The 17,190-nt window shown below is 36.7% G+C and overlaps 1 long non-coding RNA gene across 1 annotated transcript in view; it reads left to right on the top strand.

The window, feature by feature from the left end:
* LOC148050843 (uncharacterized) overlaps positions 1 to 17,190 on the top strand; it is a 327,289-nt gene that overhangs the window by 69,428 nt on the left and 240,671 nt on the right. The window lies entirely within an intron of this gene.

Genomic DNA, 17,190 nt, shown 5'->3' with positions numbered 1-17,190 from the left:
CAAAGAAAGATTTTGCTGTAGTTAGGGCATCTATTTCTGCTTGATAGAGAATTTGTATGAGGTTCTTCCTCTTACACTCAGAAAATGGAAAGATAGGACCTGAGAGCAAAAGGCTTTTCGTATGCCTTCTCATCTGCTACAGAAGTCCAATTAGCAAATTAATATATGTTTCTGGGTTATGCCAGTTTATGGAAGTTAGCTACTTTCACATCCTTGTATCATACATTGGGGAGGTAAGCAGTTGAGAATGCAGTACAATACGTCTTGAACACATGCCTATTGGGAAGGAGAGACTGGAAATGAACTGTGCCATGTGTAGCAAGCCTGATTTAAAGAGCTTCCACAGGGAAATCTGAGAACAGGCTTTGTTGTGGACATTTTGGGGATGGCTCTTGCTGCTCTTGCTGTGCAAAGCCCTTGTTATAGCCATTTATACTAAGCTGCACCCTGGAGTGATTAGTCTTCTGTAGATGGGCAAGAGGGAGATGACTGTCGTGTATGGCTGTAGTAAAAAGACTGTATGTTTGGAGGAAAGTTCATGGATTGGATTTGACCTCTGCAGCAAATGAGCTGTGGAAATCCTTGAAACTCTCACTGAGAAAAACAGAAGGCATACATTTCCCTCATCAAATGGCCTTCAACAGTTTAACTTATTTTTCTGTTTCTATAAGGGCAAAAGCCTTTCTACATCCATGCCTCTCAATCCTGCTTTTTATTATTTCTTAATAGTTTTAGTTGAGGCAAGACACACTTGTCATGCTGGGCTTTATAATTTTCTTCCTGAGTGTGATTACAGTGAAAAAATATTAGACAAAGGAGTAGGAGGGGAGGGAAAAGCTTTTGGAATTGTGCATGTGGGCTCTAACTAGAACCCCATAGGTGAGTTAATTAGCATGGTGAGAGCCTGCCTGCCCAGCTTATTAGTACTTAGCGTTATGGTATTGGTGCTTTGAAAATGCTCTTGAAATGAACACTGCTCACAGAGCAGGAAGATGATATATTGTGTTATTGTCTATACATTTTGTTGCAGCATTTCATACTTCTAGGAGACTGCTAGCAGGGTTATATGAGTTCATGCCATTGCTGTGATTTTTTTTTTTTAAAAAGCATAATTGTCTCAAAAGCTACAAGCAAAAGTCTGAAAAGGTAGGAAGCTGAAGGCAAGAAGGGGTTATATTTGTTTTGTTCATGATTGAAACCTTTTTTTAAACCTTTGTTGCAATTCACACTTTGACTCTTAGAAATCTCTGAGTCAATTTGTAGAAGTTGGAGTCTTTACTCATCAGCTTCTAGTACATTTTGAGACTGATCAGTAACTTACCATTCCTCTAAAACTTAATGGCACAGTAGGCACAGGGCAAAAGGCTCTGTCTTTCAGTCTCTGCTTCATAGGTCTGTAATGGTTTGAGATGTGTGCTTTGCCTCAGTCTTGTAAGATACCCTCTCCCACAGTAAAAGCAGCAAAAATAGCATGTAATTGACTCAGTAACAGCATATTGGCTTGTACCCCACCAGCTAAATCCACACATGACTGTGATGCTGAAAGCTTTTTCCCTTCCTCAGTGAGCAGTATAAAGTGGAGAATAATATAAGTGCATGGCTTGCCCACAGATGTCAGATACCAAAGTCACTGAAATCTGTAATTTAGATAATCTGGCAAAGACTTCAAATTCTGGGAAGGTCTTTTGGGATCTTTCTGTGATCTCAGCTTTTTCCAAAGTCTCCATAATTGTTGCACAGAGAACAGTCTAGTTCTCGGTTTTTCTTTCATAGTCTCTCTGTGATGATGCTTAACCACTTGCTTTATGTGCTGCAGTTCTTCATTTAACTAGATGAGAATCTAGTGTTAGATTCAGCTCTGTCTTGATCATCTGAATCTCATTTACTTCCTGCTATTAAATCAGGACAAGTCATAATACTTTATTAATAAACATTTGATACCTTCATCCATAATTCTGTTCCCCCCCTATCCCTTTGTGTATGGATTTGTAGTGTAATGTTGAGCTAATGTATGGAGTGTCTATACGACAAATTCAGCTATCCAAATTTGCCAAATTTGGGTAAGTATATTGGCAGAAACTTACTCATTCATAGCAAATACCGAGAGCTACGTCAAAGGAAAACAAAATGATCTTGCCACGGGCAGAGCTGTAATTTTTTCTCTTATGTGAGATAGATGTGTTGTTGAAAATAATCAAAAGGGTGAAGGGAAAGACTAATAAAAGCATCAGAAAAGAGGAATATTGTGAGCTCTAAGGACTTTTGAAAAAGCAAAAAGTTTTACCCAGTGTTCTTTTAGCTGACGTCTGATACAGACTTTAGATATTTACAGACAAACAAAAAACATTAGCTGTTAATACTTCGGATACTGAAGTATTTTGTCCCTTTGCAGGAATTTAAAATGCTAATGAATGATTAGGCTTCACTAACAAGCTGCCTAATTTCACTTGCAATAATTTAACAAAAGTGTTTTCCGTCTGGGAGATACTAGAAACAAACAACTTTTAATTTTTGGCAACAGATTTGTTAATTTATTGTTCTTTCTGAGGTTGCATTATGATGGAGCCCTATAAAGGGAGTTGTTGGTTGTTTCTGGACCTTGTTAGAAAAATACACATGGGTAACGTTGTTAGAAGAGGAAAAATTTGTCCAGAAGACTGCGTCAACACGTTCTCTACAGGTTTTTCTTTGGAAATAGATTGACTATCAGTCTTCAAAGCAAAGAACCAGAACTTTATTTTAAGATGGGATATTCAAAGCTTTGAGGCTTATTTCTAGAGTAGCAATTAGGAAGTTCTGAGAGCATGTTGCAAAACTCCCATAAATGCATTGTTATATTATACAGCAAAATCTAGAAGGAAATATATTATGGATTTTGTATTGAAAATACTTTTGAACTAACTAAAAATATATTTATGATATATTTGTGTAGTTTCTTAGGGCACATGATTCTCATAATGCAATATAATAGAACTTTTGAGTTGTGGCACATGTCAAGAACCAGACAGAAAGTAGGCATGTATTTGCATTCAATATGGACTTTGTTTAAAGAGAATGTTGCGTGATATTGGCTGGCATGTCCTTAAAAGCTATATTCCTTCTCCCTTCTTCACTCCTCCTCTCTCTGTTCCAAATAACTTTTTTTTTCACTTAATTTCCATTGTAAAACTTGCCCTTTCCTAAGTTTGCTGTTGTGGAGACGAGAACAAATAGATCACTGTTTGGTCTGGTGCAAATTTAAATTGTTTTCATTAAGTTTTTTTCCTTGTTGCATTATATGAACTGGATGTAGAATGGAAACGTGCAACACAGGTAATGGAGAACAATACGAATATTTTTGCTACTAGTATCTCTGTTAACTGCCCAGGGAGAAAGGAGTACTTGTTGTGACATTTCCATCCGTTCTGCGTAAACAAGAATCTATGCTTCACGAACTAGCTTTTATAATGTGCTCAATGAGTGCTTTATAGCCAGCAAGGCATCAGAATGTGGATGTAACTGTATACACAGGAAACACCATTAATCTTGACTATGGCTACGCATGCATTTAGAGTTATATATGTCCTTGAATCACAGTCAGTCTGTTCAGCACCTTGCAGCATCAAACCCCTAGTCTTTGAAACACATAGTTTAAGTGTACATCAGTGCAGTTCTGCTGTGTGCACAGGTACACTGAAAGTAACACCAGGCAATTCATTGTGTATATGACTGTGCTTAATAAGAACAAAGGCTGCTTGCTAGAAATTACAAAACATTCAGGAGGGAAAAGTGTGTTTCTACAACATGATGTGTCATTGTGGTGAATAGCACTTATAGAACTAAAGGGAGGGGCTTTTTTCACAATTGATTTTTAATATAGACATTTTTTTCGTCGTGTTGTAGAATTATTCTCCTTATTTGCTACCTATATTGGCCAATGTCCTAAATTTTCCTGAACGAAAGCTTCAAAATGCAAAATAATTAGAGGCCAGTAGTGTTGCTGATGATGTGGGAAGCTATGAACTGAAAATATGTATGGTAAATAAATTCTGATTTACTTCACTATACCTAGGGTCAGACAATAAATGACTTCTTTCTCACTGCTTTTTTAGCCTTATTGAATTTGAGTAATGACACCCCTATTTTATTTCTCTCCTTTGACATCTTAAAGAGGGAGGAGGAAGAAAAAAAAAAAAGGAAGCGGGGGGAAGAAAAAAGGTTCATCTCCCTAGCAGTAACTGAGCTGCAGTAACTTTGGTTTTACAGCCTTGTTGTTCTGCACTGCGGTGTAGTAAGTGACTTAGATTTGAATCATCTTGTTGTGCAAGGTTTAAATGCTAATTTTCTACTCTCCCATGCTAGAGAAACTCTAGCATGTTCATGTCATTTATCAGACTAATTGAGCCTCATGTGAAAAAAGCTTATTAAAGTTAATTCAAATACAGAGGTAAATATTAGTAAGCATGAACTGCTATCACAAAGCTGTTTTGTAGTTATTTCTTGAAGGGGTAGGCCTTGGCTTTATTTATTTTATTTTATACAACTGTATTAGGTACTCTTGCATGCTTTTCACTCAGTGTAAGGACTGGTTTATTTTAGTAATGTAACAATTTAACTCTAATTAGGAAATTGTGCAATGAAAATACTATTCCTTTAAAGATTCTACATGCTGGATGTAAGTTAATATTATTTTCATTAACAGTTTTCATTAAGTCTCATCTGTTTGAATGTACAACGATAATTATTAACACGCAGTCCTGTAAGAGTAAGTCCTTCTTTACTGGCAGAAAACAGCATTTGGTTTGATACAGGAAATTAAATCACTTTATGCTTGTGAGGCTTGTTAATTGTGTCTGAAGTAGAGGATTTTAATTGATCTCAATACTTGCTGTGCAAAATAATTTTCTTCACTTGAACGTGAAAGACTGTATCCGTGTTTATCTCTAATATTGGTTTAAGCTTTTTTCTGTTTGTTTTTTTTTTTTAAAAAAAGCATACTAGTTTTCAATAGCTGATAACAATTTGATACTAACATAACTTACCATCTATTCAACTTTCCAGTAAATGGGAAAAAAAAGAAAAAAACCCCACAATCCTTAACTTTAATGTATTGGTTTGCATGAGAAAATGGTTGTTCATTAATCTCTAGGTAGCCTTCATACAAACTCATGCAGTCTTAGTCTTGCAGCCTCTGTGTGAGGCTTGGACAATTGGTTTCTCTCCCCCACCACCGCCCCGGGGAATGCTTGGAAGTTCAGCAGAGTGCCTGAACGCTTCCCTCTTCGCAGCGCTGGTGAGTGATGTTGCTGAAGACATAGGTGTGCGTTACTGGCAGCAGTGGCTAGAAGAGGACAGTCTCTCCCTTGTGGAGTGGCACTCCTTGGTCCCCTGATAGCCCTTGTTGACAAGGCAGCAGCAGGTTTCATGCTTGTACAGGTAAAACTAGCTTTCTGATAGCTCTGCATAGAGAGTCCTGAGGATTTTTCTGACTGATTTTTGTGTCTATGTATGGGGACAGAAGAACAAGTCCTGGCTTAAGTTCCAAGTGATTTAGTGTTTTTCATACAAATAAATAATTTAAAAATTAAAAAAAGACACTGATGTTTTTAAATGTGATATATTGTAATTTCATTCACGCTTAGCAAATCAGGCAAGTTTTAAGTTTGTTCACTTGCATCGACACACAAGGTAGAGAAAACTATCAAAGGATTAGGAAATCTTCAAATTGCAAAACCCATTTGGAGCCAGAGGCCTTGAGGCAGGGAAATTGCCAGTACCAACCTGCTGGGATATCAAAGTCGGTTGATGCTCTGTCCCAGCTCTGATGGCTCCCCATATTGACTCCCACTGTGATGCTTCTGGTTCAGAAGCAACTTCTGTGTGATTTCATATGCTGGCTTGCAACTTTGCAAGTGTTTCCTCTGGTTTAGACTTGGGGGCTGTATACACATGTGACACTTTAGCTTTCTAAAGACTTGAGAGTCTAGATTTCAGGTCAGCTATTCTAACAGGGGCTTTACTGGAAAGAAGAGATATGAACTTGAGATAACAACTAGGAAATGACTTAATATAGTAATAACCCAAAAGGTCCGCTTACCCTATTTCATTTCAGTTCCCTTGGTGAGGTGGCTGACTGATCCTGGTGGGAGGAGAGAGAGAGGCCAAGCAAAGAGCTTCTCTTTGTAATACTCTGTTTATGGTCTCAGTCCAAAATATGAAACTTACTGCACATGTCTTCTGTTAATCACATCTACTGACCAGGCAGTACATACATTTGATTCTTGTCCCTTGAATCTGTTAATGCATCTTATTATTTCTGACACACACCCACACCCACACCCACACCCCCACACCCACACACCCACCCCCCCGATGTGGGTACAATATTTCTAAGCTTTAGACTACATGGATTTAGCCTCAGTGAGCCAAATAGTTATGGAAACGTACACCTTTGCCTCTCTAACCGGCATAATGCAGATAGTGGTTTCTTTTTGTCATCGGTTTGTATCTGTTAACACACTTAATGAGCAGATTGCATGGGCTCTTAAAGTTTAGTATCTCCATATGGCATATGTGATATTTACCAAGATACCTTAGGAAGGTTGAATATTTAAATCCAAATAGCAGGTTTGGTTATACAATGAAAAAGAAAAGAGAGAGAATTAATTTGTGAATTGGGGATGAGGCCCAGGATGGAAATAGGAAGCATAGTAGAAGGAAATAATATGAATATTACCTCTGCCAGTTTCTTATCTGCTTGGGTCCAGAGTGTTCAGAAGCAGAGGACATTTCAAGGCAATTGAGTGCTGGATGCATTCGCTCTTACTATGCCCTCCTCATCTACTTCTATAGCCCAGATGGAACCTTATTTACCAATCAAAAGCAGGGATGAAGGAATTGATGGAGCTCAGTTTGCGAGGATTAAAAGATGTTCAGTCTGTGCTGTTGAAAAAAAGGAAAGAAATGGAAATGTGGTTAAACTACTTCCATTTGAAAAATTTCAATCAGCTTTATATTTCAAGTTCTTTTATCAAACACTTTCATATATTTTGCCTTCATCAAAATCCAAGTTTTTCTCTAAAAGATTCTGACAGGAAACTTCCATCCAATGTAGACTTGAGTCTGTCTCCTGGTTAGTGGTCATTGAAGATTAAGTCTAGGGGCACTGGAAGGTGACAATAGCCATGTGGATGTGTTTCCTATCATGGATGTCTCCTTACTCCTATTCTTTTCCACAGTCAGGATCAGTTCACCTAAACTGTACAGGTACAGTGTAGGTGATGGGATTTTTGTTCCATTGCGTGAATATTTTGAAGCATTTCTGATCCTGATAGCAATTGGTTAAATCCAGCTAAATATTTCTTAGTTATTTGTTCTGTCTTGGTCCAACCTTCCTACGATATCAGCTTATGTGGTCTGGTAGAAAAAGACAGCTGAAGTACTTAGCAGGAGCCTGAACCTCTCCAAAGAACCAAGTGAGAATTTCTTGCCAAACTGGGTGCTTTATTACTCTGACAGTAATGTGAGAAACTTCTAGAGATATTGGACATCTGGTTTCCTACCATGACAAAAAAGAGCTGACAGTTGTAAAAAGGGAACAATTAAAAAATAATTGTAGTGCATGACTCCTAGGAGGAAAGGGGGGAACCACAGGGTTTATTCTTCCACTGAATCTGCCATAGGTTTCATTCTCCATTTAAACAGGATTTCTGTTTTTTTGTGAATTTAGCAAAGCTAATAAGAGGAAAATGTAGCACAATGCACAATACGGGGGAGAAACTGCTGCTGATGTGCATTTATCAGGAGTGAAGGGAATAATCTTTGCAGGGGTCCTATAAGGAAAATTGAAGTCTCTGCTGAGAGGTTAGTAAGCTGTTCTCCAGCACTTGAATAGATGCGTTTTATAAGAAGGGATGAAATCAGCAAAATCTACATGGAAGTATTGCCCAACAAATCCTTTGCTTTGTTCTGTAGGAATCCCCAAACATTTAGTGTGTGGTTTTCATTTCAAAAAAATTATAAAACCCAGCTTAATGACATTAATAAGATGTAATATTTCCTGTAACTAATGAAATATCTTATAAACATGCAAAGTTCTGGTTCTGTGTTACAAGCTTGTGATAAAAAGGAAATACCTATATTGTGCTCTCCGAGCAGAAATGACTCAGTATTAATTGATCAACTTAACCCAGTTTTAAAGACCTGTTGTTGCAGTAGGGGATTCAATGGTTTAGGTCTTCAGCACACTACTGTTTTGGGCATAGGCAGCAATTCCCCTAAAAAGCACATTACAATGTTTGCCTTAAAGTTTGCAGACTTTTAGTAAGTAGAACTATATTCTGCTGTCTGCAGCGACAGCTTCCTGAAGCATGTGATGGTGAGAACTGTGGTGGATTTAAAAAAAGAAAAAAAAAAAAAAACAACCAAAAAAACCAAAACAACCAACAGTTATTTAAGGAAATTATTTATACAAATATTTAAGAATTACTGTAAAAGAGGGAAATGGGTGCAAGGTTTTAAGATACACATAGGAACAAAATTTAAATGCATAAGGATAGGATGTAGTGTGAGGGATGCAAAAGCAGGAACAGTGTAGGCAAATGGGGGAAATGGCTTTTGGAATGGATCATTCTTCTGAAACCTTTCAGCTGTTTGATCTGTGTGACTGAACATTTTACCATCACTCCATTTATTTGCCCTTCATAGATGAAGTGTCTGAGATCTTTTGTCTTCTGTTGACAGCAAAAAATAATTATGGTAGTTAGCAGAAGGTTATTGATTGATTGGCGATGAATGTCTGAAACAGGGGATGAAAAAATAATGGTAATGTGAGGTTGTATATATTCATGGAAACAAAGTGGAAATACAGTTGTAAGCACTGAAATGAAAGCTTAGGGTTAGGTGATGAACTGGCATGTATTTGTGATGGTGATCTCTAAATGAGAATCCTAGGCTATCTTGTCTTTTTTCTTGAAACGAACTCTATCTGGAGTCAGAGAAGTGATTTAGGATTCTAGTTAGCCATGGAAGATAGATGAGTTGGGTTTTTTGTTTGGTTGTTTTTTGTTTGCTTTTATTTTTTTCCTTTACTTGTCAGAGCTGTCCGAAATGACAGCTCTATGCCTGAAATGGAGAAATTCTGAGTCAATTAAATATTTTTTTTTTTTTCCAATGATCATATTTACCCTCGCCTTTGTTTAGTCTTCCAACTTGCTCTCTACTGACTTCTCCCAAAAGATGTACGCACCACTGGTTTCACAGCAGTTGTTATTCAGCATCAGAAAGGTAATACAGCAGACATGATCTATAAAACAAAAAATCATTATGGTTTTGAGGGGGTTTGTTTTGTATTTTGTTTGTTTGGTTGGGTTTTTTTCTGGCAAAATGTCATCTGGGTGGTTTTTAATGTTACCTTGATTGAAACAGGGGACATGTAATATAGGAACTGTGTGGTTGAGAATCAGCATTTAACACACTTATCCCGTCAATTCCCTAGCACAAATGCTGCATTTAGGTTTTTATTCTTAGCAAAAAGAAATAGAGCATTATCCAGAATTGACAGGTAAAAGCTGCCTTCCAGTGATACTTAATATACTCACGTGTGCTGGGACTCTCAGTCATTCCAGGCACATGCCATATGTCGAGTTGAAGTCAGTCTTTGTTGAGAGACAAAGTATAATTAAAAAAAGTGTGAAGCTCTATGCATTTACTTCTATGTCGAACAATCATTTGACTTTGTGAGGGCCCCGCAGATTTTCACTGTTGAGCTTGAAACTGGTGACAAAGCCAGTTTGTCCAGCTGTAAACTTGAGTGCATCCTGTAGCAATTAGCAGACTGTCACCTGCGAGTCAGACTTTAAGATGGAATTGTGGCATTGAACAAACCGATGAGTAGTACCAGTTTCTGGTTTTTTCTCATTGCAATTTCACATAACTATGCTTTTAAATCTTCACAGGGAAAAAACATTTCCCAGTAGAAAGTATCCTTGAAGGATCATTCTCAAATACCTGTTTAAGACCAGCAATTTTAACTCTCCTCTGGTGATAATGACTTGGAAAATCATGCCATTTTTTGTGCCAGTGAATGTTCAGAATCTCCATCTAAGGGTAATAAGACGTATGCCTTTTGTACTTGCTTATTATGATAGGTCCTGTGTGATATTTGTTGGTATGAAAGAATGCAATAAGTGAATCTTTGTCTCATAAGTCCAAATATTTGTGATTAATTTAGTTTAAGTTGCTATTCCAGTTAGCCGGCCTATGTGGTGAGATCTCCTAAGCCTGTTGAGGTCATATGAGATAGACTGGCAGATTAAACTTTTGCTGTAAGTCTGGTTTGGGGGGGGAAAAAAAAGAAAGGCAGGCCTGCCTGTATTTTCTGGAATCTTCTACATGGGACACATAGCAACTGTTATTAGTCACAAGACCAGCATCATGTTTTGTCTTTTAAATTTTTGGCAAGTTGACAAACCTGCTAATCTGAAGTACTGGTACCAAAACCTATAATAATTGCTTATAATGCCTCTTCCCAAAGTATAAAATCCCTTTCAGATAGTTTTGCCATCAGGTATTTAAAAACTGCTGCAAATCTTTCAGTACCTTGACACGTATATCCTGTGCATCCTTGGTATAGGTACAGTTTTCAAACTACACCTGTGACTTGTCATGTGTTAATTTTAAAGCATGTCTTAAATTAGGGGAAAGAAAAACATGCTTGCCAGAGTTTTGTTTCAAATGATTGCATTATGGCAACAAAGTCAAGTGTTTTGGCATTAACTTTTAAAGCAATAGATTGAAATAAAAAAAAAAAAAATCTACTGAATATTTCCATTCCAATAAAGTTTAGTTTATTAAAGCTATGAAGAAATCCTACAAACCTGTTGTTTTTGCAACTAAAGGAGCATCACTAGAGAAATTTGGTTTATTATAATTATGAAAACAGATACTGTGAGAAGCAGATGTTTTGAGAAAGCTGAAAAATGGAGTTAAGTTTTAATGAGAGCTATTGTTGTGGTTAAATAATGCATACCTCCAACTATATAGATGCTTACATTTACAGATTTTAAAAATCTTATGTTCCAGTGTGGGTACAATTAAAATGTCTTTTTATCACCCATTTAAGTAACGCTTGAAAACTAAGAATTTCAAGTGTCTTCCCTGAAGCAAGAAACTATTCAATAACAAAAACAATGGCTTATTCCCTGTTGTACTGCATGAGCTGCATTTTGCAGTAATAGCTTTTTGAAAAGACCTAACCTTCAGCAACCTAAATTGCTGAAATCTGGAAATGATGTTCTTTGGGACAGGAAAAATGCAAAAATCTAAGCATTTCATCGAACCGCTATACAGTATGTACTGTTCAAATAGTAGTCTTTCACATAGTATTTTATGTTCCAAGTTTGTTTTATTGATCTCATTTGCACCTCTTCTTCCAATCAACTTTTCCCTTTAGTTTTTACATGATTTATAAGATATGCTAGAAATTTAGTTTCTGGAAGGTTTGGTTTAAGTGAATTCTGGATTCTTGGGAAATCCCTTCTGGAGAAAGCGGAAAAAGGCTTTCCAGCCTTTCCTGAGCCAGGCTGATGCGCAGTGAGATGTATTTCTGTCTCTGCTTTCAGGCATGGGCCTTTCTGCCCCTTTCCACTGACGTGTGCTAAACTTATTCTTTTTTTCATGATTCAAACCCCAGATCAGATCACTTGCTTTACCAAGCAAGCCCTAGGCTTCTCAGTTTTCTTGTATCACTCCAAGACATTTTTTTCCTGAAGTTCCTAATTTTGGTACACATTTTAGTCTTTCACTGAGCAGTTTCTTCCTTTGCTCTGACTCTGGAGAGGGCCCTTGCTCTTCATGCAGAAGACCAGAGGAGGAGTCATCATTCCTAAACCATCGTTAGAAAATAAGCCTGTTCCACCACAGGCAAACGCATGTCCAGTGCAGAGCAAATTTTTGCTGTCTTCTAAGAAGACCCAGATATAATGGATACCAAATCTCACAATAGTGTGTATGCATTGAAGCTTTTCAAATAAAGGATTTTTTTTTTTTTAATTTAAGCAAACCTGTGCAATTAGTGTAGGTCTCCAAAATAGCCAAATGTGTATTAAAATATCTGATAAAATAGTAGATGTATCAGGCTCTCTTACTTATGGGTAAATCTACAAGCTGTACTTCAGCATACTCTGTTCGTTCAGATTGTAGATTTATGCAGAATGAGTGGGGAAATAACTCAAACATCCTTGTTAGAAATCATGTTTTGAAAGACTTTAATAAATGCAGTTATACTTCTTAATGAACAGTAAGCTACTGTAAGCGATAGGTAAAGATGGAATACGTATCTGAAATATAGTGCTTGCTTAGAGTTCTATGTGGAGAAGTTAAAAGTAGTTATCAGAATAATATATTTTAACCTTCTTTTTGGAATACACAAGGCTCTGTTGCATAGTATGTACCATCATTTTCTTGGATTGCTCTGCTCTGTCCTTTTCAATCTTCTATTATCTATTGCAGAATTCTTGATGGAAAAAGGCCATAATAAAGATCACATTTTTGCATACAGCTAATCATAAGGAAAAAATGCAGAATTTCTTAATTATCTGGTAAAGCCAGCAATTCTTCAGGGACAATGCAGTTAATTTCCCTTCTTTGTATTTTGTATGCAAATTGCTATTAATCATGGAGATCATAAGCTCAACATTCCTGAAAATGTGGTAGTTAAATAAATGCAACTGACTTATGATATACCTCATAAGAAATCTTTGGAGACCTAAATTTTTTTGCCTTGCATAACAAGTCGTTGGTACTCTTTCTGAATATGCTGTTGAAATGGAGTAAAGGCTTAGAGCATGCAATCAGACCTTTCCAGGGTCCTGAATGAACTAGATGCCAATTCTCATTCCTCAGTATGAATTTTATTTATTAAGCTATCTTAAAATCTGTCTTAACATATTATTAGTGACTTGGTTACTGCTGGCTGAAATGTTATAGCTTCATTAATGGCTATGGATTTGGGAGTTAGGTGATTCTAGGTCAGGATGTTTGGTCCAGAATGAGTGTAAAGAACTTCAGTACTGGACTCACACTGCAGGTAACAGTTTGTTTGGTTTTTTTTAAAAAAAAAAAACAAACAAACCAAGCAATGATCATCTGTGTGTTTGTTGACATAAGTCAGTTATGTAACTCAGCATTTGACAAGTCTGAAGTATCCTAAAATCAGATTCAATAACTGAATTGAATTAATAGATGTAACAGTTTGTATGTGATGCATTTTTACCACCTCATATGCCTGCCTTAATACTTTATTTTGCAATGTTGTCCTCTGGATTAATTCATCAGTCTAATTGTGCGACTGAAAAGGTCACAGAAATGTACTGTGAGTCCTGAAGGTCTAAGCTGTATTGCAGCTCATAATTTATGAGTATCCAAAAGAAAAGAAAGACAGAAAATGTGACAGATAAGACTTTTCCAAATGGAGGTAGAAACCAAAATGGTTTCTCCAGCACAAGCACTTATGACAGACCTTGACAATGTAATTGCTTTGTTTGCTAACGTTAGATGTACGTGAGCATTTTGACCAACATCGAGCTGCTCTTTCTATGTAAGTAATTCTTCTTGTTCTCAAAATTAGCATTTGTATCTTATTTTAACCTTAATTAGTTTATTAATAAATAAACTATATTCAAGCTAGAAAGTGAATACCAGTCTAATTACCTACTTCTATATGTCTGCAAATCTTGAATGGTTGCTTTCACCCTTGGAGAAAAAAAAAAAAAAAGAAAGGTTATGACAAGCTCTCTCATCAGCTGCAGAAGACAACAAGATACACCTGTGTAGTCAGAGGAAGATTTTCTTTTTGATTGTTAAAAATTCATAATAACCATCCAATCAGTTAGTATAACCATGCAGTGCTCATTTTGTGTTACATCACACTAGACAGAGTTAACTTGGTGATAATGTGAGCTGGTTGGCATTCTGGTGTCATTTTTAGGGGCTGTCAGTCAAAAGGGGTTTGAGGTGAATCTGTCTGAGACTTTAACAGTGAATTTCCTGAAGAAGGCCAAATATAACACTGTAAAAAATCCAAATGACTAGAAAAGGCAGAGTGATATGCAAACTTTTTCTTGAGCTGAAGTAAAACAGTGAAGAGAAAATGATGACAATCACACTTATTTTCTATAAGATCCTGCTAGTTAAAATACTGGTGTAGAACTGGGAGTGCTCAACTTCAGTCTGTTGGGAGAAGATCATGGCTTGAAATACCAGTTGGTTATTTCTGCCCACTTGGGTGTAGGGAATGGTCTTTGTTGTGAAAAGGTCACATAAAATTTTAATTAGGACAGGAAAAAAGGCATGGGAAACACTCTGCAGTGTGACTGTACCAGCTGTGCTTTCCCTTGTGCCTCTCCAGAACAAGTATGGCTTTAGCAGAGTCACCTTTGTCCCTCAAAATGCCAGCAAGCTGGGTTGCTGAGGCTCTTGGTGGGAAATGCACCTTCAGGACTCCATGCTGGAGGAGGGATTTGGACACTTATCACCATTGTCCTGCACAAGTTCCCAGGTCATGGAAACACTATTCCCCCCACTAAAAAGGTGGGAAAGTATTGCTCTTAGTTTAGTAAGCAGCATTCAAATGGTGCCTTCTGATTTTACTTTGCAAGACTGAAAAAGAAATTAAGCAATTTGTTTAAAACAGTAGAAAACTTTGCTCAACTAGGAAAGACAGCTTTTCACTCTGCCTGTCAAACAAAAGTGGAAAAAAGTGTAATTGTGGTTGCTCTGAAGTACATGTCTTTGGTATCTATACCCTGAATGGGTTTGGTTTTTTTGTTTGTTTTGTCTTATTTTTCCCCCTGCTTGGAGGCTCACCTTTTATAAACCGTTACCTGTACTGAGGACTGGGCCTCGGATCTATAACAGAGCTAGTAGTGACCATGTATCTGCTCTTACCTAAGGTACTAAAGGTGATGAAAGGCTTTGAAAAGTCAGAGTTTTCCCTTAAGTTTAGCTTCCTTTAAAAACTAGTTTTTTCTAAACCTACTTATCCTAACTGTTACTTTTAGTTCATGCAGTTTTGGGTCAGAACTTGTCGTCTTCGTTAAAAATAATCTGTCTTGTGTAACTGTGTCATGCATGGCTTCATGCTGTGTTTGTTTATATGTATATAAAAAAGGCTTAGGGAAAGAGAAAAGGCCGATACCACTGATTCTGACTTTTTAATTTTTTAATTATTTTAATTATGGCTGAAATGTCTTTTTGTATTTGAAATGGAATATTTTAACTACTATACTTTTTGATAAAACAAAAAACCCCCACCCTATTGCGATGAAGTCCTTAAAAATCAACTGGAAGTTCCAAAAATTTGGATTGTTAACATAACCTTTTCCATTTTCATGTCATTTTGTGTGTTGACATTTAAACATTTAATAGAAACTTTTCATTTTCACTGTACAAAAGTTGGTGGTCGTGTCAGCCCTGTTTTCAGTGATATGGTAGGATGACTTGGCTGTACCTCACTGGACTAAAGGGTGTGTAGATCTTGTGCTGTCTCCAGGTGTAGTTCTGAGAGGAAATCAGTGAAGGTATAAATGAACACTAATCGTATGTGAACTTAGCTAAGGAAGGTGGTTCATGTATTCTCTCAACTGAGCTGGGCAGCGCCTAGTGGGACTGGGTTTAAAATATTCAGAACTGCATTTTGAGACACAGAAATAAATGCATGTATTGTCAATGGCAAGCTTAATCGAAAAGGAAGATATTAATTCTGAAATACTAACTTTCACTTTAAATCAAAGATGCCTGACTGTTTATACTATTAATACAGAACTGCACTTTCTCTGTTAGTGAACTTTCTGTGACTGTTATAGAAAACGAAGCTTTCTTTATCATACAACACTACAAAAATACTTGAGAATACATGGCTTAAAATAACTTCTAACCTTAGGGACCTGGAGAAGAGAGAGTAGCAAGATATTTTTTCTCATTAAAAAAAAAAATCCGGGGGGGGGGAGAAAAGGAAAGACTTAAGACTGGGAATTAGTATTGAAAAGCATTAGACGACTGAAAAAGGCAAACTTCATATGTTTTAAATCAACAAAAGATAATTCTTATTGACTAAACAACCACCTTATGGTGCAGTCTGAACTCCTGAGGTGATCCTTTGCATTCTCAAGTGAAACTTAGATTTGTTTGTTTAGGGTTTTTTAACTATATGGTATTTCAGAGAAAAACTGTTGGCTTTTTTTTTATGGGACAAAAAACCAACATGCTAGATCTCTCGTTCTCTACTGTAACCCTTTCTTCAGCAGCAGTTACTAGATACTGTGGAGAACATTATTTTTTGAAAAGCAAATGATACACATATTAAACTGTGACCATATGATATTAAAATGTGATTTCTATGTTGTAGATGCTCTTAAAGATCCAGGAATTAAGTTCAATGGATTTTAGTGGAACTGAACATCTAAATAATTTTATGAATCTAGGCTCCATTACTGTTTTGATACGGTTATGATAGATAAGGTATTTGTTCAGAATTATTAGTTCAAATTTTTGCAAAATAAAGAACAAAGTTTTTATTCAATTTAAAAACTTAACTCTTCTTTCCCAAAGAATAATTGATGAAAAGCCTGAAGGGTTCCATGTACAGTGCAAAGTGAGGTGTCAGTTTGCATTTGGATCTGCTACTAGAATATTATCTGTTGGCGGCTAATGTGGCATTACAGAGCATTTTATTTAACTTGTTGGTTTTGTGAAACTGGTGTTCATGTACCTGTGTTACACAGATTGCTTCCTTTACTGCTGAATATTAGTTTTCCTCATGAGAAACATGGAGAACGCCAGAGAATACACAGTGCTGCCAAAAAACAGTTCAGGACCACAAAGAATATTTCGATATGTAGAGAATTTTTGTTTGATCTGATATCTAACAGTTTTTACTTTTGGGGAGGGTGAAATCCATAACCTATTTTTTCCGTCAGATCAGTATGGGATGTATCCTAAATATTGATTGAGTTAGGAAATAATGAAAAGACAGTAATGTGGGTTATGCTTTGCTGGGGGAATACTTGCATTTGGCCTAAGCTATTTCAGATATATGGATGTGGTTGACAGTCACCCAGACTGTGGTGAAGACATACTGATGGTGACAAGTCCTGGCACTATATTGTTTATGAGATCTGATGAGATAACAGTATGAATTAATATGGCTGCAGT

Source organism: Nipponia nippon, unplaced genomic scaffold (assembly GCF_047370975.1).
Source record: "Nipponia nippon isolate SJK-2023a ecotype South Korea unplaced genomic scaffold, ASM4737097v1 scaffold_7, whole genome shotgun sequence".
NCBI lineage: Eukaryota > Metazoa > Chordata > Aves > Pelecaniformes > Threskiornithidae > Nipponia > Nipponia nippon.
This window is presented reverse-complemented; position numbering and strand designations above follow the sequence as displayed.